Here is a 12,368-nt window from a genome sequence, read left to right on the forward strand (position 1 = left end):
GGAGATTTAAAAACTCAGTGAGAGTCAGCCAGGTTTAAAGTAAACACACGCCCCTTTCTCTCGGAGCTCACCCTGAAGCCACGCCTCCAATCACATGGACGCATCACCTGAAGACGAGCTGCGGTCTGTGGCTTCGGCCATCATGCACGTACCTCTCTGGTGCACAGAGCAGGAAGAGAGTGACAACCAGCCAATACTCCTACAGGGTCCACCCGGAGGATTGATGATGTTTTTATGTTTTATAGCTTCAGATGATTCATATTCTTCGTTTTAATGAGAAACTGCCGAACTAATCGGTTGCTATCGGATTGTAAAGAGAAGTTACACTGATTTAACACAAAGTGCATCAGAGATCTCCTACTCGACCTTTAATACAAAAGATAATTGGTCGGCTTCCAAATTGTGTCATGTTTAAAGCACACAAATGTTTGTCAGCATATAATACGTTTTATAAATTTAAGTTGCATTTTGTCACAAAGAAGTCAGATTTCATGACAGAGATTCAAAATGAAGAAGTGCAAACAAAGATTTTTTTATATGTACTCACAGCTGAGTGTGTTAAAGAACACTGTATCAGCTCAGGAAGTCAAGGTAGCATGCTAACCAGATTAGCTCCTCCTGTAGTCAAACAGCCCATACCATCCAGCTGCCTGAGGGGCTAGCTGGACCTTTTTCAGAGGTATTGCACAAACAAACGACACTAAAGGGTTAATGTATCAGCACCTGTGCTTCCTCACCTTTAGTTTATTGATTCCAATGAAAGAAATGACCTCAGGCGACCTCAGATTCAGTGATCCTGTTGTCATGACCAAACTTAACAACATTTTGTCACCTGACACTCATCTTCAAACATTCTGATACCAAAACTGTGTTTTTCAGCTAAACAAATCTGAGAATGTATTTTGTTAGAGACGTGTCTGGGTCCCAGCAGCACAGTGTCACCACATTTATTGGACTTAGTGGAGCCACAGAGGACACAGCAAAACAGATGGAGTTTTGTAAACTTCTAGTGCGACTATAACTCCTTCCTGTAAACTACTATTCTCTGAAGCTACATGTCTCATGTGTTGATAGAAACCAAGCATAGATGTGTTGTTGTCTCTCTGATCACTGTAAACTCAAAGGCTCGGTGAAAATACACACAAAGTTTACTGTACTTAGAGAAAAGAAGAGCAGAGGTAGAAACATTTCTTTTGTTTCCCAGAAGTTGTCGGGCTGACCTCTATTCTGCCAGTGAGTGCTGTGTTATGTGCTGGAGAGCTTTTTTCCTCCTAATTCCTTCTACACTGGTGGAAAGAATAGGCCTGAGGGATGAATAAGGCATGAAGCCAAGCTCTTAGCTGCCCCCAGAACAACGCAATGTGCCAACCAAGACTGCTTTTAGAGAGGGTGCTTGGACTTTTGTGTGTGTGTGTGTGTGCATGTGGACAATGGTGCGTATGTGTTCAAAAGAGAAAGTAGCTGTCAGGCTGAACATGCAGAAGCCTGGGGAAATGGAAACCAACAGTGAGAAGAAGAGAGACGGAGGGAGGAACTGTTCCTGTTCCTTCTCCTCCGGAGGCTGATGGGAAGTGATACTTTGCGTTTCATTTCCTTGGTGGGTGGCGGCACAAAGAGTTTCTCTCCCACAGTTGGAGCCACCGGCTGAGAAGGTGCCGTGCGTGAGCTGGTGAGTCGGTGGTGGTGGCGGATGCACCTGGAGATGTGTGTCGGGTGGCCAGATGATGAGGCGTGGAAGATTTTAATGTTTAATATCTGATAAGTGGGACACCGAGCCACAGATGATTCCAGCTAAATACTGTGAATAACCTTAAATCATATTCTCATGGGGTAAACGGGAACTTCTGAGCAGTCTCTCTGGGTACAAGTGATTTTTTTTTCCTCAGAGGTGACAAGTTGCAGCTTAATTAGTATGAGGGGGAATCAGCTGCTCAGTATGCAGAGCATAGAAACAGAGGCTGATCTTAATTTAACTGTCCCTGTATCAGGTCGAGAGGCGAGTAACTTGAAAAAGCAGCTGCTCATTACACCACTCACTGGAAATGTACATGTATAAAAAGACTCACTGAGCAGGCAGGGAATGGAGCGCTTAGCACTTAAAGAGGCAGATATTCCAATAAAAACGTGGTAGAAACAGCTGAAAGAGGTTTAAAAATAGTCCTGGTATCTGCACAAGGTTTAACTTTGAACAATACATGGTGACTAAGGCTTACTAATAAGCCTAAGGTGAGCCTTAGCTAAGTGCAAGCCGTATAATAAGTGACCTCAGAACCCTGCCACCATGTAGACACAACAAGGTCTGTACATGAAAATAAAAAGACATGCATTACAAGTGACCTTCTACGTCTCAAACTTCCTCCATCTGCAACAAGCTTCCTGCCATTTTCTTAGCTGAAGCTGAACAGAAGAGATGTCACCTCCCCGCTTGAACACCCCCGTCTCACCCAGACCGAGCGGTAAAAGCAGCAGCTACATGGCTGCCTTCAGAACAGGAATAAAAACTGACGATTATCTGCTTACAGGCGGTTGGACTGGACATTGATGCTTAAAGGTCGGGTAGGAGATTTCACTCTGATGCACTTTGTGTTAAATTAGTGTAACTTCTCTTTACAGTCCGATAGCAACCGATTAGTTCGGCAGTTTCTCATTAAAACGAAGAATATGAATCATCTGAAGCTATAAAACATAAAAACATCATCAGTCCTCCGGGTGGACCCTGTAGGAGTATTGGCTGGTTGTCACTCTCTTCCTGCTCTGTGCACCAGAGAGGTACGTGCATGATGGCCGAAGTCACAGACCACAGCTCGTCTTCAGGTGATGCGTCCATGTGATTGGAGGCGTGGCTTCGGGGTGAGCTCCGAGAGAAAGGGGCGTGTGTTTAATTTAAATCTGGCCGACTCTCACTGAGTTTTAAAACCTCCTCCCTGACCTTTAACATAGAAGCAGTAGTCCAGTAGTCCATGAGCACCGACATGTGGCTGGGAGCTGTGTTTTCTAACATGTATTTGCACCTGATATTGTCGCTGTAGCTCGTAGCCTGGAGTCATACAAGCCTTAAAACTAAAATAACATGGCATGCCAAATGAAATCTGGGATTTCTTATTGAATTTATTCAATCACACAACATCTCTTCCCTGGTTTAGATGTGTTTTTGTTTTTCATGGGTCAGAGTCAACAAAATGCTGATGCTCAACAAGCTTCCTGCCACTCAGGGGGTGTAACTGCCTCCTCTGTATAGTGCTGAAAAGGTGATTTAACATGCACTTCTTTACCTGACCACAAGAGGGTGCAGAGCTGCTAATTAGGTAAAATTTCCAGGTGATCATGGGGTACATCCTCATATCTGTAGCGCTTATGCTAAGCTAACACAAGACGTTCAAACCATTCTCTTACGACTCATACTGAACTGATGTGCAGGTTAAAATGCAATCATGTGTGTGCGTAATTTAGTGACTACCATGGAAGGAAGGAAGAGTCCAGCTAGATTTGATCTGATTAGTGAGAGGCCACATGAAAAGCGGCCTAATCTGATCATCCATCAATCAATCAAGAGATAATCGAATCAGCAGGGAGACAATGATGGAGGAGAAACAAACAGAACAGACTGAAGCCAGAGAGACTATCACACAATGACATGCACAGCTGAAATCAAAATGGTGGAGATGAGAGCAGCACAGCAGGCTGGCTGCAGAGGAGAAAGTTGAATAAACACTGTTACACACACACACACACACACACACACACACACACACACACACACACACACACACACACACACACAGGGAGAGCAGGACGTTTGCATCTCCTGCTGCTTTCAACACTCCAGTCAAAAGGTAGCAGAGACCCGGGCAGCCATATGTCCTCTCCTCTGCCTCTGCAGTCCACCACCCTGCCCCAGGACATACACCACACATCCCCAGCGCACGCACACACAAAGTCTAATTGGACACAACAATCTGGATCACGCTTGTTTCTGCTTTACTAAATAATCCTCTTGCATTTCTCGTCCTTTTCTGTATACATCCACAGTAAAGAGGGAGAATTCACAGCAGCAACGCAGCGTTAAAATACCAACTGTCAGTCAGGGTTTCTTCTGTCTGTGTGTCCACAGAACTCTATTGTAAGACAAATATCCAAGGCTGTGTCAGCAGGACGGCCCCTTTCTGACCGTCCCCCTGCAGTCATCACCTCTGCTCTCATGTTTCTGCATTATTATTATTTTTTTTTTGCATCTTTCAAGTCTGATCCCAGATTTGTGAGCAGTCACAGTCATCACTGGTCACATTTTCCACACACACTACAAACATGCGCCTACCCTGATGCCCGACTTGCAAACACACACCAAACATTTTCTGATTAAGTGGCTGCTATTAAAAGAACAAAGTAAATGAGGAGCGTAAAGCCATAATAGGATTTACCCAGCAGTGGATAATTAGGGCTGCTGTTTGGGGAATACCACAGAGAGACACTCCCCCAAACCACAACACACACACACCAAGAGGCACTCAGAGACCCGGCGAGGAGGCACGTAGCAGCGGCTAAATGGTGACTTCCACAGCCTTTGCAGGGCAGGCGGTTCAAATCATCCCGGCACGAGGAGAGAGGAGAGGAAAGCCTGCCACTCATTCATCACTCCCTCCCTCTGTTCTTACCTTGGATACCTCGTCACCAAAGCTGACGGTTGCCGTGGCACCAGATTCCTATGCAGTGGCCATGTCAGAACAAATGATGGTGAAGTGGTGTGAAAATCTCCTTCCACACAGCTGTCTTCCCTCCTCTCTCCTCTCCTCCTGGTCCACAGTGAAGCGTGAGAGAGAGCAGACGACGAGACGGCAGCAGCAGCAGCCTCTCCAAACCTTCCACATATACACACACACACTCATACATACACACACACACACACGCCCTCCTTCCTTTTAATTAGCTTGTTCCAACAACCAGCGATGACTAATAAATCAAGTGGCTGGAATCTCCTCCTGTGCGCCGCTGATCCAGCGAAGAGACACAGAGGAGAGAGAGAGAGAGAGAGAGAGAGAGAGAGAGCAAGAACATGTGTGTGAGGGAGTAAGAGAGAGAGGGAGGGAGGGCATGCATTATGTGTGTCAGCTCATTTGTATTCAGAGCTTGTTTTGCCTCTCCATCCCTCCCCTTCTTCACCTCTCTCCATCTAGTCCTCCTCTTCCTGAATGGCCATGAACCTGACCCAAACATAAGAGGATGGAGGAATTCTGCAGACTAAGAAGAGGGCAGGGAAGTGCAGAAAGAAGGAGGATGCACACACGTGCACGTGTGTGTTTGTAAGACTGCTCGGCTGCATGCCTGCAGCACAGCTCGCTCTGCATGCAGGCTAATGATACTCGGCTATTGATCTATAGGCTTCTGCAATATCACAGGTCAGAGCTGGGAACAGCAGGAAGTCACTGTTAAAGGTCAACGAAAGCAAAACAGATACAACTGGCTACAAAGACATTCCAGCAAAACACGGAGCAGACAGGATTACATATTAAAACACTGCATCATCTCACTTTGCTAACCGTTTGAAATTTTAATGATCTTAACTGGTCCAGTGGTGACGCACAACAAAACCATCCAAAACAAGCAGGCTGAATTAAATAATGCACCAAGACTGCAAGTCCTCAAGTGGCCACTGGAGGCTGAGTCAGAGATAGGACCGCTTTGAGTGACAGCCCACCCCGAGCGTGAAGCCACAGGAAGTATATAACAATGGATGAAGGGTCTGTGATGTCAAACAAAGGTCTCTGAAGACAGACTTTGAGTCTCTGTGGTCTCGCAACCGTCACCATGTTGGCAGCGTCATAGTCTGCCTAAACTTCCAACACAGGCAAAGAGGTGGAGCCGACCTGGGCAGCATCCACTGTGAGTCGGCACCCACCTGTCAGTCAAAGCAGTTTCATGTTTATGAATGATCTTAAGTCTTAATGTAATTAAAACACGTGAGCGATTAAATAAACTCACCCCTGTACAGACACATTTTAACATGGGTGTCTATGGGTAGTGAATCATTTTTGGATCATGCCCCTAGAGGCTACGGGGTGAACTACAATTATTGGTTGGCTTAAACGATGCTCTCCCATTCAGCCTCTGTACCTTTCACTCAGAAAGGTGAGGCAGAACATGTGAAAGGGGCTTAACCCTGTTCTAAAAGCCTGAAGCTTTCACCGTGATAACACAGATTTTCCCCTCATGTAACAATAATCCACTGGAATAGCTAAGAACACACGTCAAAGCTTCATTTAAAACTACAGGCACATCTGATCACCTTCTTCAGGAAGCTCTGATCAGAAACCAGTTGTCTGAGCGACCTTTATGATGCTGTGCAGACATTAACCGGAGAACAGGTGCAGCTCTGAGAGACACGCGGCTGCTAAGTGAATCAAGAGGTTGATGTTAGCCGGGCTGCATGCTGCCATGCCCACTCTTCATTAATATAGCATTACCTCAGAGGCATTAATACAGCCACTAGTCCTTCTTTATGCACACAGCCTCTGACCTATTTAAGGAAGGATAATACATCAAAAAGACGAATGAGTAACCACTGTGGCTCTGCTTGGTAGAAGCAGCAACAAATAATACCACCAAAAACACAGGGCTGGAATCAAAATCGTATATTTCCCTAAATAATCTGTCAATGAAACTTGCTTTGAAACGACCCCCCCACCAGGCTCACCTTCCCCTCCTCCAGTGCTGAGTGTGCTGCCCTTGCTTGTATGGGTCTCGGTGGGATTGTCATGGCCGTAGATGAGATATGGCCTCAGCGCTGTGGAAATGAGAAATCTGCCTGTTATGGGGTCGTTATGGTTTACAGCTCAATGGATGCCTGGTCCCAGGGGTCCACCCTCCTCCATCCCCCTCTGCATGCACCAATCCAAACCCCCCCTTTCCTCAAACCCTGTCCCCGAATGACTGAAGGAGAAATCTGAGGGTGAACAAGGCAGGTTGAACAATATATAGCAGCATGACAAATGAAAGACAAGAGAAGGACACCAGGCAAACAAGGGCTGGACCTCTGTGAGATTCTGCTGAGCTCTGCATGTGCACAGAACCATGCACAGCACATCTAGTCACCAGGAAGTAAGCTGTATGTACTGTATGCATTAACACATTTACTCATTCATGCACAGTGCTGGACCAGAATCTAGTCATGCTGATTTACTGTATATTTGTGCTGCATGCACGAACAGAACCCCCCCCCCTGTAGTACTGTAGTTGGCTAGCTTGTCTATTATTTTTTACATTTTAGTCAACAATAAATGCTACAGCCGTTACTTTATTAGTCAAAACCTACACAAGGACATCGTCTATGCTAAGTTAGGCTAAAAGGCTGCTGGCTGCATATTTACTCTGCAGATGTTAAGATGGGAAAAAGCTCAAATCTCCTAAAAAACGTTTAATGTTTTTATGAAGATATCCCTCGTTCTATGTGTTGTACATGAACTGTCAACACAACAAAAGCAAAAAACAAACGTCCTCCACCTGCAAAGCCCCCAAACACCAATTCACCAGTGCACACACACACACAGACACACACACTGCCCTGGATCATTATGCCGAGAGCTCCAGCTGTGGTCTGCAGGGGAAATTCATTAATCTACCTCACAACAAAGGATCACATTCCTGCAGTATCCTCAGCCTTTTGTCTGAACAGTTGATCCTCAAAAAGCTTATTCTCATCACATGTATATAAATGAATATTGACTGTTAGGTTGTCCCAGTCTATGAATATGTAGTTATTGAATAAATGTAAAACAAATGGTGTTCAGGACTATTTCTTTCATATTCTTCAGTGGAAGCGGGCAAACATGATTCTGTGTTGTTGTTTTAAATAGAAGTGGATGTGTTGTGTGGATTAAAATACTATCACACACAAGATGTCGACACACAGACCACGTTCAGTAGCCTCTTTTATGAGTCTTATTTAATTCATGCCAGCTCCGTCCCTTCAGGAATTTGCTTCTTGCTCATAAGGAATGTGCTAATGTGTGTGAAAATGCCATTACTGACAGACCATCAACACAACAGCATGTGGGCGAGGTTCTGCAAACATCAAGGGGGGGCCTACAGCAGGTGTTCCCCTCTTTCACTGTGATTGGAAAATAAATTCCATCTCATGTGATTTGATTTGCTGAGCTGCAGTTGGCTATTATCACCCACCAACCCCACCCTCCACCCTCCACCCTCTAACGCAGGATCCAGTGAAGTGGTCCCTTGTTCACGTCGACTTCTCTAAACCCCCTCAGGCACAGAGGGAAATGATGCATGTTATTGTGAACACACCAGATGGGGTCCCGGAGCGGAGAATGTGGAGGTAGAGCAGCTTCTTATAATGAGATGTAAATGGAGGCGACGCCAAGCTGGGGACAGTGATAGGTTCATTTGAATGCATGACAGTGCAAAGTAATGTAAGTGACAGGTAGTAAACCTGCATGAAAATAAATCAGGTTTGTTTTATAATTAGGCTCGGCACACACCTCCTCCGCTCGTTGGAAAACCACCAGTCAACATTAGAGTTTCTAAAATAAACATGCTACAACAAACGAGGAGGCGTAGCGTGGAAGGAGCCCCTCCATCATCTGACTGTTGTTCTGTTTACCGTGGCTCTACGGAGACTCCGGGCACATCTGTAAGAGTGCTTGTAAAGCTCATTGTTTGAATTTTCTGGCCGGTTTACTTGCACAGATGTTTGGCCACAGCTGATGTCAGGGAAGAAATGTAATATGCATAAAACATATCCTGTGCACACGACCTGCCCAGCACCAAAAATAACACAATTCTGCATCCCATTATACTGCAGGAGGAATTATTCCACTGTACCTCTTTACTACATGGGAGCTTTAATTTTATCTGTACTATTAAAACAATACAGCTTTAATACCTATAGTTACAACTTGCTGAATAATAATGCATTCTTCCCTTCATTTATTCACATATGTGAGAACAAAATCAACAACCGGTCAACTCTGCAACCACATAAATATGAAGTATAGATCCTTTGACTGAATGATATTGCTGCTTTGTCCTAACAGGCCACGGTTCTGTTCTGATGGTGGTTCTTTTTCATTTATTCTAGCAACATATAAATACATATCTACATGATATACATAAAGGAAACTAATAAAAAAACTGCAGTTCCCATTATGGCCACTTGAGGGTGGCTGAAAAAGTGAGCCAATTCTCATAACCCTCCATGTTAAAACGTAAGTGACAAAGAAATGTTTATGCTTCCGTGTTTGGTCGGATGGTCTCTCACATCACTAAAAACATCGTGCACCATCTCGGATCGACGGCTTCGTGCACAGGCGGCTAGCCAATGCCCGTTTTTGGATTATCTGGGAGTTAGGCAGTCAACTACTGTCAAGATAGCAACCTAAGAAAGCACGACTGCATAACCATGATGGTTTCCACCTACGGTGTTGTGTCATACACTCAACAAAAATATAAACGCAACACTTTTGTTTTTGCTCCCATGTTTCATGAGATGGACTTGAAGATCTAAACTTCATTCCAGATACACAATATTACCATTCCTCTCAAACATTGTTCACAAATCTGTCTAAATGTGTGATAGTGAGCACTTCTGCTTTGCTGAGATAATCCATCCCACCTCACAGGTGTGCCACATCAAGATGCTGATCTGACATCATGATTAGTGCACAGGTGTACCTCAAACTGCCCACAATAAAAGGCCACCCTGAAATGTGCAGTTTTGTCTCACAGCAAAATGCCACAGATGCCACAAGCATTGAGGGAGCATGCAATTGGCATGCTGACAGCAGGAATGTCAACCAGATCTGTTGCTCGTGCATTGAATGTTCATTTCTCCACCATAAGCCGTCTCCAAAGGCGTTTCAGAGAATAAAGTGTTACTGCCTGCCATCCAAACATACAACATCATAACTTGACACTAATAGATAGTTTGTGAAGTGGCCGACACCTCTGCTACAATAACAAATACTCCCACAAGCAGTGGCTCAGACCACTCACTCTGCCACAAACTTCAAGAGATCTCTCCAGATCATGCTTAGAGAATAAATTAAAGAAAGAGGCAACATCGTTATTAAGACAGTTTAAATTGTAGCATTTATAAAGGAAGAAAATAATCAATGTATTCCTGGTGGTGGAAATATGACTGTCTGCATCTAAAACAGCTGGTTTATATGCAGTCCACACGGCAAACAACAAGTCATTCATGGGTGACTTACAATGCATCCCCGGCAGTGCTGACCACACTAACAACAAAGACCTCCGTCCACAGACAGAGATAATGTGACCCAAAGTGTTAAAGAGGAAATAAACAGCTGTGGGTGCAGCTCTCCGTCACCCAGAAGACGTGTAGTCATTTATTAAATATATAGTGACTGCAGTCCAGACTGCACCACCACCACCCCGCCTTTCAGCATCACTGTCATCATCATCATCATCATCCTCACTGCTGCAATATATGCAGGTGGATGCATGGCCCTAAGGCAAAGCCAGGGTTGCTAGTTTGAACTTGATGCTGAGCTGTGGTATTGATCACATGATCAAACTATTGGGCAATAATATTTCTTTATCCATCTGAATTATTGCTTCAAATATTACAGTAGTAAGCTAGCTTACTATAAATATCCCAAAGACATGCAGCATGTGTGCTGATGCATCGGGCTTTTTGTATCTGAGACAGTGAAGGGGTCTGATGGTTCCATCCAGATTTGCGCCTAAGGCTGCTGAGACTTGCTATAAGACGCCCACATGGCGAAGCGGAGCACCTCATTAGGTAGGACATGCAACGGTGGGGGCGGAGGACCAGGAGAGGATGGGTGGGAGACTGAGCAAGATGAAGGGGAATAGTTCTTCACGCTCCATCTGGATGGAATCTTTAAAAACGCTCCTGCAGTGTCGAGACTCTGCAGTGGCAGTTCAAAGTGCCGGTAACACGGAGGAGGGATGTGCGACGCCGTGAAATCCTCTGAATGTGCGTCTCGCTGATAATGAAGAAGGATCTGAACTATCAGACTTGAACTGCCCTCAGCTCTTTTATGTGTAGTGATAATTGGTCACAGCTGGCCGCAGCATAATCAGCAGCTTAAAGAGGCTCAAGTAAAGGAGGCGGTAACAGTAGCTGGCTAAGCTAGCTGCCATTAACAGTGTTTTACACAGCGTGATGCAGTTATTGGATGAATAATTAGGTCAACTTTAAATTGAGTTTAGGAAAATGTTCCCTTTCTTGTTAGTCAAAGTATATTTAAAAGAGAAATTTGACTCTGGTGTTAAAGAGGTTACTTTCCACATGCACATGCTATTTGTGATTACAAAGAGGACTTAAATTATGTAATTGAGTATTATGCACATATAATGCAAATTTATATTGTCTCCAGTAGCTAAATAGAAACTAGACTTCTCTTTACAATCCGATAGCAACCGATTAGTTCAGCAGTTTCTCATTAAAACGAAGAATATGAATCATCTGAAGCTATAAAACATAAAAACATCATCAGTCCTCCGGGTGGACCCTGTAGGAGTATTGGCTGGTTGTCACTCTCTTCCTGCTCTGTGCACCAGAGAGGTACGTGCATGATGGCCGAAGTCACAGACCGCAGCTCGTCTTCAGGTGATGGCGTCCATGTGATTGGAGGCGTGGCTTCAGGGTGAGCTCCGAGAGAAAGGGTGTGTGTTTACTTTAAATCTGGCTGACTCTCACTGAGTTTTTAAATCTCCTCCTACCTTTAAGCTAGAAAATGAAGCGAGCTGTCTAGCTGAATGGCAACAACTGTGTGCAAACCATGCAGCTAGCTGTAGCTTATAAGAACACAGAACTGGTTGGTTGCTACATAACATAGTCCATCTAGTGGTACAAAGTGGTATTACACGTGGGTACGGTCTGTAAATAGCTTGTTAGCTTGCTAACTTTAGTGGATATGTCTGCAGCTAAGCCTTCATAACTTCACATTCCTTTGAAAGATTCAATGTTTTTGTTTTTACTCTTTTCACTTTTTCAAACTAAGACTCTGCTTTTAAAGGAATGTGTTTACATGTGGTGCTCCTCACCCTTTAGAAGGACATCTTATTAATTTGAACATGTGGGCGTGAGTCTCTGTCTGCGATGGTAATCCTCAGACATCAGCTCAATTATCACCTCCTGTCTCCACCTGGCTCGCCTCTGATGTGTTACTTCCTTAGCTGTCTGGCACACAATAACACTGACTGATGAATCACTCAGCTCTGCATCCAGCACTAACCTCAAACAGCCCCCCCTCACCTATTTCTGTTCTGACCCAGCTTAAACTCACAGGCTGCTGATGTCCATCATGTGGCTTAAAGCACTTTATGTAGATACAGACTGACAAGCTGGAAAAAAAGAGCCCGGTATC

General features: G+C 44.6%; 1 protein-coding gene across 5 annotated transcripts in view; it reads right to left on the minus strand.

Annotated features, from left to right (window-relative positions):
- LOC114440205 (phospholipid phosphatase-related protein type 5-like) overlaps nt 1–12,368 on the minus strand; it is a 118,238-nt gene that overhangs the window by 34,744 nt on the left and 71,126 nt on the right. For 3 of the 5 annotated variants that reach the window (XM_028412534.1, XM_028412530.1, XM_028412532.1), the window contains exons 3-4: nt 6,689–6,778; nt 4,653–4,790 (exon numbers count right to left, since the gene is read on the minus strand). The exons of 1 other annotated variant lie outside the window; for it this stretch is intronic. The gene's annotated coding sequence lies outside the window, so the exon portion shown is untranslated. Of the gene's footprint in view, nt 1–4,652; nt 4,857–6,688; nt 6,779–12,368 lie in introns of those variants that run through there. One more of the 5 variants, XM_028412533.1, reaches the window with a different exon arrangement.

This window comes from Parambassis ranga, chromosome 8, assembly GCF_900634625.1.
Source record: "Parambassis ranga chromosome 8, fParRan2.1, whole genome shotgun sequence".
In the NCBI taxonomy this organism is placed as follows: domain Eukaryota; kingdom Metazoa; phylum Chordata; class Actinopteri; family Ambassidae; genus Parambassis; species Parambassis ranga.